This window comes from Aedes aegypti, chromosome 2, assembly GCF_002204515.2.
Source record: "Aedes aegypti strain LVP_AGWG chromosome 2, AaegL5.0 Primary Assembly, whole genome shotgun sequence".
NCBI lineage: Eukaryota > Metazoa > Arthropoda > Insecta > Diptera > Culicidae > Aedes > Aedes aegypti.
In genome coordinates, this window is record NC_035108.1 from 461,527,417 (window position 1) to 461,541,165 (window position 13,749).

The window sequence follows — 13,749 nt, forward strand, 5'->3', positions numbered from 1 at the left end:
AAAACTTTAATAACTTTTGATTGATTGATTTGACTTTATTAACGAGATTTTTAGCCCTGGGCTAGTTCATCTCGGGACCAACGGCTTTACTTCCCTTCCGAAGGAAGTCATCACTGTAACTTTTTACGTCATAAGTGACTATGTCGGGGATGGGATTCGATCCCAGGTCCTCGGCGTGAGAGGCGAGTGTTCTAACCACTACACCAGGTCCGTCCCCAATAACTTTTGAACTAAAATAGATATAATCAATATTTTTGCATGAAAATTTGCGCTTTGTTAAGTTCTTAAAGTCGTTCATAGACCGCTTTGACGAGAAATCTGAAATAAGAAAGATAGGGCTCTAAAACTATTTTGAAGATTTTCCTAGAATGTATTTCTTTATTATTTTGCATTTTGAGCATGAAAATGAAATTTTAGACAAAAATAATCTTCTACAAAATTGTTTCTAAAAATTTAAGCTTTCATACTGTGTCATTTGAAATAAAGGTGGTCCACAATATCACACATATCATATAATCAACTTTTTTATTTGCAAAAATACTGGTATATGCTCTTAGGCGAAGCGGTAGAGCTTGAAATTTTGATCAACTTTGCCACAAAAAGTTTTTCTGTAGCTCAAAATTTGACCAATCTAGAGCATTTTTTCCTCATCATCGCAGGGTGGTCCAACACTAATAAGTTTTTCAACTCTAGTTTTTTTTAATATTATTTTCTCGTCAAAGTCGTCTATGAACGACTTTTAGAACTTAACAAAACGCAAATTTTCATGCAAAAAGATTGTTGATATCTATTTTAGTTCAAAAGTTATTAAATTTTTTGTGATAAAAAATATTTGACTTTCAAGACGTTTTATTAGAGTTACAAAAATAACACATCTGTAATTTTTTGATATAATATACAATTTTATTTTGTCTTTTGAACGCCGTCAAAAGATATTTTTTATGTTTGCCCCAATCAGAGATATTCACAATCAAAGTAGGCACGTTTTTGAGAAAAAAAAACAACAATAACTCCTAAACGGAAGGAGATAGCGAGTTTCTTCACTCATCAAATTACGCATTTTTTAAAGCTCTAAAAGTGTTTCATAGACTACTTTGATGAGAAATCTGAATTGAAAACTCTAAAGCCAGAAAACCAGTTTTGTTCGGACCACCCTATGTCACTGCAGGAAAAAAGCTCTAAATCGGTCAATTTAAGAGAAACAAAAAAACTTTTCTGCTTGAAATTTAATGGTCTACAACTTTGCTGAAGCATGTATAATATAATTTCTACAAATAAGAAAGTTAGTTACACAATTTCTATGAAAATGTGGTCCACCCTAATTTTCAATAAAACCAAACATAGGGCTCAACTAATACAAACAACTTTGTAGAAGACCGTTTTTGTCTAATGTTTCATTCTAAAGCTCAAAATGCATCTTTCCGAGTAAAACTGATTCCTGGACCATAGTGCACTGGGCGTTGCATGCTACACAGTTCGAACGAAACGTGTAAATTTCTGAGACATATAATGCACATAATTGGAGCGTGAAATATCATGGATATTTACATGATATGTCATGTAAACTTCAATGATATGTCATGTAATCTAGCTTGATCCTAAGTGATTACATGACATATAACACATTTTTACATGATTTCAGAAATAAATTTACATGACGCCGTGTTTACATGGCATAAATGAAGTTTACATGACGTGTAATCTTCATTATTTTTAACTGTGTAGTCCGTTGTCTAGTGTGGTGCTTCCTTCAAAGGGCGACCAGCCCACTGGAAGCATTATCGTGTAGTGTCTTTTTAAATCTCCACAGGGACTTCTAAGGTGATCTTTAATGAAGTCTACAAAGAGGTCTCCATAGAGATCTTTACAGAGATTGGAGATGTCCACAACATCACTCGACATCAAGTCGAGTCTGGTACACGACACTGAAGCCGGCCTTACAGTTGAGGTCGAAATACGCTTATCTATCAAAGGATACAAACTTTAGTGGAATTAAATGGTATATGTGGTACTAAATTCAGTTTTTCCGGTTGTTATAAATTATATGCCAGAGGTTGTTGAATTAACTAAATTTTTGCACTACAGCATATCAAAAAAAAAAAAATTAATTGTAATACATTCTGGTATAATCTTGTTATAAATAAGTGGAAAAAATATGATATATTTTTAACACAGTTTTGACTAGCTGGGTCGAGATGCGACAGATCAATGAAAAGCATTGTAATAAATCTTTCATTTCATACAATTTTGAAATTCTATTGTGAACGATTAAATTTAAAAAAGTGACAAGTAACATCACATATATTAATTAAAAATTACGCTACAAATCTATTGAGACCATCTGTTGCATTATCTTGCGTGTTTTAGGCGATATCAATTCTCTACACACACTCACAGAAATCTATAAAAAAAAAGCGCACAACGAAATATTCTTTATGTAACATTTTGAATCACTCACAGTATTTCTCGTTGCGGGCGAATGATGAGCATTGAGGAGAAGGGTGTTACCGCTAGACACAATATAATTGTTTTAAGCTAACTATGACTCAGAAAACTACTGGAAACGGCAGAAGTTTGACAACTAGTTAACCACACTTCACTGATTGATAGGTATCGTCGAATGCAAGAGGGATTACCCGACCAAAACAGAGAGAGAGGAAGCTGGCTGCGAATCTGATGAACCCATGCAGTTCAAACACCCCCTTCCGGCACGCAGCAGAGTCTGCTAAAGTAAAATGATGAAATGTGCGGTGCTAAGTCTAGTACACGACACTAAAGGCGGCCTTGCAGTTGAGGTTGAAATACGTGTATCTATCAAAAGATACAAACTTCAGTGGAATTAAATGGTTTAGTACTAAATTCGGTTTATTTTATTTTTTATTTTCTTTAGGCATCTTGATCAACGTTATAAATCGTATGGCGAGCTATATAGTTTTTGAAACTCAGCGTACGATTTGTAACTCTGCTGAAGATGGTCTCAAAGCTGCAAAACTAGCATTTTCAACAGAATACAGAGGATCATAGATCAACCAAAATTATGTTTCACGCGAACGCATTATTTGGAGTACACTGTGTTTATATCATATGGACAGATGCAGTACTGACTCGAGAGAGAACAGATTCATTGAGCTTGTGAAGATACTACGCAAACTTTCAGTGAGAGAATTTTCGGAACACGTGGTCTGTGACTCAGACCAACGCCGCGCTGCTGATTCAACATCAGTTGCGTTAATTCCAACGCAGGAAAATTTATTGGAAGCAACAGCGAGGAAAACTCAATTCATGAGAAATGCTTTTGGCAAGGATGTGCTAGGTAATATGTCTTATCACAAGATAGATGGGGGCGTTGAACGATTCTCTCTCTTGTTGCAGTTCACGCTCACTCAGGCGACGAAGATAATAGAGTTACTACACCAAAAATAGAACTATGACGTAAACTGTGTAACTGAAATTGTATAGATATAGACATGTACAATTTGCATTACTTAAAACAGAAAATCGAAAAGCACAGGCGATACAATGCGACTGTCGGGTGACTTACTACTTACAAATCGAACGATAAGACCTAAATGGACCAAACAGAAGATATAGTTATATAGAGGGAGTAGAGAGAATACTCAGCGCTGGTCAGCTTTCAATACAGGCCATCGTTCAAAATATTGAAAAATAATGAGAATTTGGTCTAGGATTCTACCAGAGTTTCTTTAAGGAATTCTTGCAGAGATGTGTCGATTTTTTTTTTGTAATAATGGCTTTAAGAATCGATAGCCTGGATCTGGGATACAGAACAGCTGTCGGAGGAGTGGAAGGAGGGAATAATATACCCAATATATAAAAATGGTGATAAGTTAGAATTAGGGGCCCAGATAGCCGTAGCGGTAAATGCGCAGCTATTCAGCAAGACCAAGCTGAGGGTCGTGGGTTCGAATCCCACCGGTCAAGGATCTTTTCGGGTTGGAAATTTTCTCGACTTCCCAGGGCATAAAGTATCTTCGTACCTGCCACACGAAATACGCATGCAAAAATGGTCATTTGCACAGTAAGCTCTCAGTTAATAACTGTGGAAGTGCTCATAAGAACACTAAGCTGAGAAGCAGGCTCTGTCCCAGTGGGGACGTAATGCCAGAAAGAAGAAGAAGACAAGTTAGAATGTGAGAACTATCGAGCGATCACCATTCTTAACGCAGTCTATAAAGTGCTTTCCCAGATCATCTTCTGGCCAGCAGATTTGTGGGAAGGTATCAAGCCGGTTTTGTGGACGGGCGATCGACGACAGACCAAATCTTTATGTTACGACAGATCCTCCAAAAGTGTCGCGAATAACAAGTCCCTACGCACCACCTATTCATCGATTTCAAAGCGGCCTATGATACCATGCCCACACAGTTACGGATCACTTTGGCGTTCAGCATAGGATAACTCTCTCAAAACATATGTTCTACTATTTGTCTTCTACCATTTGTAAGAAGTGCCGTCAGCATTCATAAGCTTCCACAGGTGGTAAAATTCAAATGTTATAGCATAAAACATGCTCGTTCGCTTCAATTTAGTACGAATTCATCTTTGGAAAACATTTTTCTTGATTGTTGAATCTTAAAACCGAATATTAGCACTTTTAACTAGTGATCCATAATATGGACCAGGAAATGATTGTTTACCACGGTTATGGATCACTTCCGAAGAATGTAGATTTCTTCCATTTTAAGCATTGGATTCGACATTTTCAGACAATAGCACTAAGGATAAAACTAATAAAACATCATTGATCCATAATATGGTTTTTGCGATTCCGTTGCAAACCATCAAGTTTTCATTGGTGAGATGCACTACATAATGGCCTGCTTTTCCTACCAAAAAAACAATGCTGAAAAGTGCTACTTTTCAGTAGCTCTCTCGAATTTTTCAGCACTCGTTGTATTGATTCAACTCGGCGAGCCTCGTTGGATAAATGTACAACTCGTGCTAAAAAAAATCATCATTTTGCAACTTGTTGCATAAATAACTATTTCAGAAACCGATACAATTTTTCATTTTTTTTGCAATCCTATGTAAATACTACATTCAAAACAGTTTATTAACCGAAGTTCCAATTTGAAACGATTCAAGTCGTGCTTTTGAATCACAATTCTATGTTTTCCATGTCGTTTTATTGAATTTTATAGGTTGGACTCCACACTATTTGAACCATAACTGTGGAGCCATGATACTATCGACCGCGAAGAGCTATGGAAAATTATGGACGAGAATGGTTTTCCCGGGAAACTGACTAGACTGATCAAAGCAACTATGGATAGTGTACAGTGCTGTGTGAAGATATTGGGTGCATTATTGGACCCGTTTGAAACTCGCAAAGGACTTCGACAAGGCGATGGTCTTTCATGTCTCCTGTTCAATATTGCGCTATTATATTGGTGTTATGAAACGGGCGGGCTTCAACATGCGGGGCACGATCTCCAATAAATCCAGCCAGTTCATCTGCTTTGCTGACGACGTGGACATTATCGGAAGAACGTTCCAGGTGGTTTCTGAACAGTATACATGGCTGAAACGTGAAGCAGATCGGGTTGGGTTGAAGGTAAATACGTCGAAGACGAAATATCTGCTGGCTGGAGGAACCGAGCACGATAGAGCTCGCATTGGCAGACGCGTGACGATCGACGGGGATGAATTCGAGGTGGTGGACAAGTTTGTCTACCTCGGATCATTGATAACGTCGGATAACAACTGCAGCAGACAAATTCGAAGACGTACCATTGCCGGAAGTCGTGCTTACTACGGACTTCACAAGACCTTGCGGTCTGGTAAACTTCACTTCCGTACTACTATAGAAGAGTAGAATGAACCACGAGCTTGCGCAGCTCTACGGTGAACCCAGTATCCAGAAAGTCGCCAAAGCTGGAAGGGTACGATGGGCGGGACACGTTGTGAGAATGCCGGACAATAATCCCGCAAAAATGGTGCTCACCTCAAATCCGGCCGGTACAAGGCTAAGGGGAGCGCAACGAGCTAGGTGGTTTGACCAAGTGAAGCAGGATCTTGGAAGTGTGGGGCGATCGAGAAATTGGAGGTTAGCAGCCATGGATCGAGTTAGTTGGCGTAACATTGAGGCGCAGGTCATGTCTTGAAGGACGTAGAGCCAGCAAAAGTAAAGTAAGCCTTTAAGAATCGTTACAGAAATTTGCCAAATCAATACAGAGATTCCTTTTTTATGAAATATGTTCAGTGGTTCTTATTGAGTTTTTCACGAACTCATCGAAGAATTTTACACAGATTTATACTCCTAAGATTGAAATCATCCTCGAGAATTCTCCTGAATTTTTCATCCTTGCTTTTGGGTATTTAGGAAAAAATCATAGAGCTGTTTTTTTCTTCAATGGTTTCTCTAAAAATTCCTGCAGAAGGACCTCTGGACTCAAGCATTTGATAATGTCTGCCAGAGTATTCTCTATTTTCAGATTTTTTTTTATATATACAAACATTATCGTAGTGGTTTGTGGTGTTTTTTTTTTGGAAGGTTTGCAAAAGTTGTTAATATATGTTTAATATTTTTTGTATTTGTCTCGAAAGAATTCTTTAAGTTGTCCATAGAAACATGCTTGATGAAGTTCTTTGAGAGTCTTAAACGATCTTTATTAAATTTGTGGATCGTTTAGACCTGAAGAAAAAATCCTGCAGTTGGGAAAAGAAATCAGAAATTTCAATTGAACTCCTAGTCAAATTTATTTAGAAATTCATAGAAGATGATAGCACAGACAAACAGACGTCACACTCTCATCATTGTCCATCGACCATCTTTTTAACGGTCGATTTAAAAATATGGTAGGTGGCCAATCCGCCACCCGCAGCGCTCGCATCGTTTTTGTTCGTGTTTGACGTTTACACACTACCGCCATCTGTTGGCCTGTCGGCCAACACACCGATTTTAGCATTGGGCGTACATGTCCTCGTGACTATGATTTTGATCGAGATTTGTTCTGAGTGTTACGTCTGTTTGTCTGTGATAATAGGACGATATTCAAAACTAAAAAGGCAATAGATGGCTCTTTTGCAGTGGTAGTAAACACGAAATCCTGAAGCAAAGAAAGCACCACGGAAGTTATGTATTCATGTTAGCTTGATTTCTAATCACTACATTTTTGATCCAGTTTCCTAATTGCAAGTAATTTACGTTTTTCATTATTTTCCATACGTTTTGACAGTTTTCAACTACCATTCTTCCATGCGTTTGTGTTTCAAGTTTGAGAAATTTGAGAATCCAGCGTAGCGCGATCAGGGAGCGGAATACAAACATCAGTGTCGCCGCTCGGCGGCCAGTGAGAGTAACTGAATGTTCGAAAGGTTGTTGTCAGTAATTTTTACCTCTGGCGACAACTGTTCGTTGAAGAACGAAATAAACAGTCGTTACCCTATTTGAAACATTTCAAGAAAGTCGTAAAAAAAGCAATCTATAAGTCATTTCTGTAAATATAAAAAGGGCTAGCGTTTCAAAAAAAAAAAAAGGCACGCGCTATGTCTGAACCAGACGATTATGAAAATCGAATGTACATTTTTGCAATTTCTCATCGTAAAAGGCTGTTTTATCACGTCAATCTGCCATGGAACGGTCTACTATCCTGCACTGAACTATGCAGTGCGGTAATAGTCAAAATTGCAAAAAATATTGTACGCAACTCGTTGCAGAAATCGATTTTAACAGCACTCATCGTAACTATACAACTGGACAAGTCTCGTTAGATAATTGCACTACTCTAGCTGTAAAAATCATCATTTTGCAACTTGTTGCATAATAGCTATTTAAGTAACAAAAAAAACACTACACGTTAATGCTTCCAGTGGGATATTTGCCCTGTAAAGGAAGCACCACACTAGACAACGGACTAGCATGCAACGCCCAGTGACACAGTCGGAAATCATTCCTCACGAAAAGTTTGTCGGTCTGAAGCGGGAATCGAACCCAGACTGCTTAGCAGGATGCGCCTAAATGCCTCGGTGACACTAACCGCACGGCTAAGAAGCCCACAACAAGTTGCAAAATGATGATTTTTTCAGCAAGAATCGTACATTTATCCAACGAGGCTTGCCGAGTTGGATAAATACGACGAGTGCTGAAGAAATCGAGTTTTGCAACGAGTTACATACAACACTTTTTGCAAGTACCAAAATGCCGTTACAGTTGGATTATTTCTTGGAGAATAAACGTATTTATAGATTCATGAATAGTAACATGCGAAATTTGTTAACCAGGTAGGCTGTGAGATTACTGTCACAAATTTTCACACTTCCAATGCTAATTCGACTTTCAAAGAAAGATCGGGTAAGACGCCGTATATAGTTTTCAGTTATATTATAAGCCATTCGTGGGCTGAATTCTCTGTGAATACGCATACACGAATTGCCCATGAAGCTCCTGTCTGTTTGTCTGTTTGTAGTGAACTGACATATTCTACTACCTCCTCTACGTCCTATTTCAACTCAGAAACCCCCACAGTCAACTAGCTCCTGATTCTACATACAAATTTACGATTCGAATCCGACTCAATTCGGTTAGTCAAACGGATGTAGAATCAGAACCTAGTTGACTAAATCAGTAAGAAATTCAGAACAATTGAATAAATGAATCCGACGTCATTTTGATATCTCCCAAAACAGTACCGTAATCCGGGGGCAAATTGATCACTTTTACACAACTTTTCGTCATATTTCCTTTGGAATTAAAAAATTGCCAAATTTATTTCGGTAAAATCAGTACTTCATTGATCTCTATCAGTTTATGTAATCGATTTTTCATGAAATAAAATTTAACATTTCATAAAATTAGTTTCAAATCAAAAAATTGAAAATGACACATTGGGGCGAAATTGATCACTATATAATAGAGCATATTTTAGACAGTAAAATTTCCCTATCTACTAAAATTGGGTCTCCTGAATCTGAAAATGATGTCAAAATTCTTACAACTGGTGGATATCAGCATTTTATTGCAAAATTAAACTTTGTAAATCTGCATAATACGCCTAAATGTATGCAATTTTCCTTGAAATAAGCACTTTATTCAACAAAAATCGGTTTTACGAGCAAAAAACTATTCTTGTTATGCCGAACGATTTCAAAAATTAGTTCAGCAGTTCACACTGAAGCTAACACAACATTTTTAACACTCAAAGTTTACATGCAGGCTTAGTACCAGCGGATTGTTTAGTGCCGATATTTCCAACAGTATTGCCAACACCTTCAAAAACTGTGAATATTTCTATGCAAAACTGACCTAAATAAAAATGAAATAGTTTAATACCATCATTAGACATCTATAAACTAGAAAATATGGAATGTCTGTGATGAAAACGGAGTATTAAGCATCCTTGAAAGAAAATGCAATTTGGTACCGACCTGATCAAATTCACCCCAGTGATCAATTTGCCCCCGGTTTACGGTACTGAAAAGTGCTACTTTTCGATACTGATATTACTTTTGATACTTTTCAGCACTGTTTTTTCGGTAGGAAAAATAGGCCGTAATGTTGTCCATTCTCTCAATAAAAAGTAGGCTTATTAACAACGGAATTGCAAAAACTACTATTTCCGTACGTTTTGTATGGGCTGAAATGCGTAAAAAAACGTGATTTTCATGGTTATGTAGTATGCAAAATAGCTAAATAGTGAAAAAAAAATCAAAATTTCACCAATGAAATATTTTAAAACCTTCTGATAATGAAAATGTAAATCAAATACTAAAGTTTAGCAAGAAAAAATCATATATAAATTCGATTTTCAAAATATGATACTTCCATACATACCGTGGAGCACAAATTATTCAAGCATTTCTTATAAACTTCAGGAAAAATTAAAAAAAAAGTATTGAAACCTAAAAATATAGGAAGTTTAATTGCACAGGAAACAGAGGAGATATTGTTTCAGGCATCGCTTGAAAAATTATCGGTGTAGCTTTTCTAAAGAAACGCCATAAAAATTGTTGAAAAAATTTAAAAGAGATCTTGGAGTTATTTCAAATATTTTCTGTGGACAAATCTTAATACATTTCATCATGAACATCATCTTGGAAAAATCTGTGGGGAATAAAATCCTCGGTGGAATCTATGGCTGAAAATTCAGGAAGTAATACGAAATATGTAACTGCTAAAAGGAATTCTAGTGTTATTTAGTTTAAAAATGTTTGCGAAAAAATTTAGATGTCCTTAAGAAATCGCGAGGAGAATTCATTACGGAATATGAACTACTTCTTTGAAAAACGATTGAGAAATTCCATACAGTGCACTTGTTACCGTTTGTAACAATAAGCCTGCTAGTTTGTAAGTTTTTGTTTTTTCTATTATTATTATTTATGTCTCCGTGAAATTTTAAATTTAAATTCTATTGCATGCCATAAAAACACCCCTACACCTGATATAAATTTGGTACACTACACTACAATAAAAACTAGCTATAAGTAAATGTATAACAGTTAGAGTTCAGTGGAGGAAAAGTAAGAGAAAAAGACTACCCAACGATAGAGGGATTAGGCATCGGAGAAGGATAGATTCGGTCTATTTCCTATAAGGATCCAATTCGAAGTGGACGTTAGAAGTTAAAAGAAATTTAAAAGGAAGTTAAGAGAGTTAAGAAAGAGAAGTGAGGAGCGAAGAAGCGAATCAGGTATGCCTGTGACTGCAGAAAAATTGTTAGACCCTAAAAGGTTATATTCGTGAATTTAGGACCCGTGGAGGTTAATTCTGGACATCTAAATTTGTCCAAATTGACTTTGGACCTTGGACTTTGGATCTACGACCTTTAGGTTTTTCCAAAAACACCGTCGGCTGGTTAAGACCATAACATTTAGGTGATTGTTCCTCAAAGATTAGTTATATTTCTACTTCTACTTATCACCATATGATCAGAAATGACAGATATAAAACATCATGAGGCCATATATTACAATTGTCTTTATTATTGCTTTTCCGACAGCTCATTATGTATCATTGTGAATACTTGCTTCTATACACAGAAAAACGCCTTTTTTTTAAATATATCTATTAAATGTAAGAACAATATTTTTTTTAAATTTCTGTGACTACATCTAAAGCATCAGTTGAATCTAACAGGAAAATTTTGGGGGGTTGGTTGGATATTTTAAGTCTGTCATCACAAGTACTTCATCTGCTTAACTGAAGTCTGATTGGGAAGGAACTCACCCTTTTCTATCGGAGCCCAAGCAAAATAAAATCTGTATCCTCTATCAGATTCATGCATAACCTGCTATAGATGTTCAACTAAGAGATAATTAATTTCACAAATTTCACAAGAAAGGCTAATCCAAATAGTTCTTATAATTAGCCAAGATAAACCAATCAGCAAATCAAATTTTCTACTATATTGATCGTGATTTCGATTCAAAGTGAGATGATCTCATAATTTTCCAAAACCCAAGAAGATTTTTCCAAGAAATGAAGTACGATGTATATTCATATTACTGAATCAACTTGAGCTTGAGCTTGAGCTTGATTGGCCACCCGTGAATGCTTCTCCAGTATCGTCAGATAAGCTGCACTTACACAAGGAACCAACCAGATGACTGCTTGGGATTAACAAATTTCCTCATGGTATAAGTGCTGGTGATCTTCTATTTTTAGGCAACAATAGCGCCTGCCACGTCAGCATGTTGACCAATGAGGAGAAGGAGAAGGAGTTGATGGTGCATTCAACTGACTCCCACGTAAGACCGTATATACCACTGCGTCTACGCCAGTTCATGCGGGAAGGGTGAAGGGGTGGGGCATTTTTTATGGAAGAGAAGCTTGCTGGTTTGGTTAGCAGACTGCCTATGTATCAGGCGTAAGGAAAAGTGTGCTGTAAAGATGAGAGAATGGAAGCGTAGGGAAACCGCTTATTTCTGTCCGTCTCGGGTTCTAGCAAATGCTATGAACTGTGATAGATCAACCGTGATATATTAGGAGTGGTAGATAGAAAGCAAGCGAAAGATACAACTACAAAGTACGAGGAAAGGGACGGGCCTGAGATTGAATCCATGACCTTCTGCGTATGTCTTGCGTCATGGACAAGCAAGGCCTTCTATTTTCAAATTATTGTAATACTTCGGCATGCTCTATCATTCTATGCTTCACAAGCATTGTTTGAATTTTCTGTGAAGGATTGCTTTGAAGAGGATGTGAAGAGATTCCTCAACAATAATGTCAAATGAAAAAAATCAGCTGACTTTCCTAGTGCGCATCGTACTTCCGTGCTGATCGCAATTTGGAGAATACCTAAAGTTATGCAACAATACATACAATGATAATTATATCAGTGCTGGAAGTATTATTAATTCAAATGCATATAAACCTCAAACGTTTTTAAATCTTCAGCAAAATAAATATAAATTTAACAAAACAGCATTAATATTGTAAGGAGCAGGTAATTGATAAAAGTTTTCATTGTTTTGATATTTGAACAACCCTGCTTGCCTTATAAAACTCTAAAATCACAACTTCCTACCAAAAAATGGATTTTCAAACTACCGGTACACAAGGCAAAAAGTATATAAGTAGTCAAATCAGCCTCTAGCTCAGACTGTTTGACTTCAAGTGTATACATCTTTTTTTCTCTTTTATTGCTTGCTTACCTTCCTCCTAGCTCCTAAAAAGATTGACACCCGTCAAGAATACAGCAATCACTGGTTGCAAAACGTGCCACAGAAACACTAATATACGAACGAATCACTAACGCCTACCGGTTGAAAGGAAAGTAAAAACTCAAAACGATTCCATTAGAAGCGCGTATATCAATCATAGAACAGTCTGACTGTGACTGCTTCTTACCCCTAGAAGAAACTGCTCAGCAGCTGATTGTGCCCTACCTACCTGCGCAATTTTTCGCATTTAGCGGAAATCCCCCGATATGGACACAAACTACCCATACTCTTTTCACGCGTCAGTCAAATTAAACAAAAATCATCGCCGCTATTTGCTCATCATCTCCACCCACCCTCGTCGAAAGCCCGTTGCACAATGGTTCGAATCGACAATTTAGCAGAAAAAAAAACTTTTCTCTCTGATTTTAGACGTAAGTATGATATCTTCAACGAAGTTATTCGTAATTGAGTTCTGCATTTCTTAGAAAAAAGCTGGATAGGGTGGAATTTGTTTAAAGTACCGTTTTGATTCATATTACGGACACTTAAGGCATCAGTGAAGTATAGCCCAGCTTGGACCATACAAAATAAATCATTCTGTATGATTTTTTGGCGTTATCGAGCGTCGGAAGCCCTTAACTTTCGGATGGTGGGTAAAGAATACGCGTCCGCAACTTGAATAATTTTAAATAAATCAAAACGTGTAGCCTTTTCATGATTCTTATTCCGGACGCTCCCTCACTTTTGCCTCATATTCCGGACGCTTTGATTCGAATTACGGACAGCTCATGATAATCATTAATCGAACAGTCAAATCATCAATTGAAATCGTTCAACCACTTAAGAGACGTCTAAGGTAGTTGGGCATTATTAATTTGCTGTGATATTTATGGAAAAAACCGAATAAAACGAGCCTCGAAAATGAGAACTTTTGGACGGCGAAAATTGAAACATTTCGTGTGAAATGTTTCCCATACAAACGAGAGTGTCCGGAATTTGAAGCTGTCCGTAATATGAATCAAAACGGTATTCCCACACAAAACGTAACAAAGGGGGCGGGGGTGTTTCCGATTTCAGCGTCACGTAATTAATAAATGCTACCTAAGAACACTTCTCAGCCAATGCCAA

General features: G+C 37.0%; 1 protein-coding gene across 1 annotated transcript in view; it reads right to left on the reverse strand.

Moving 5' to 3' along the window:
• Positions 1-12,628, reverse strand: part of LOC5577908 (alpha-tocopherol transfer protein-like) — a 107,128-nt gene extending 94,500 nt beyond the window's left edge. The window contains exon 1 of the mRNA XM_021848194.1: positions 12,613-12,628. The gene's annotated coding sequence lies outside the window, so the exon portion shown is untranslated. The remainder of the gene's footprint in view (positions 1-12,612) is intronic.
• Between the last annotated feature and the right edge of the window lie 1,121 nt (positions 12,629-13,749).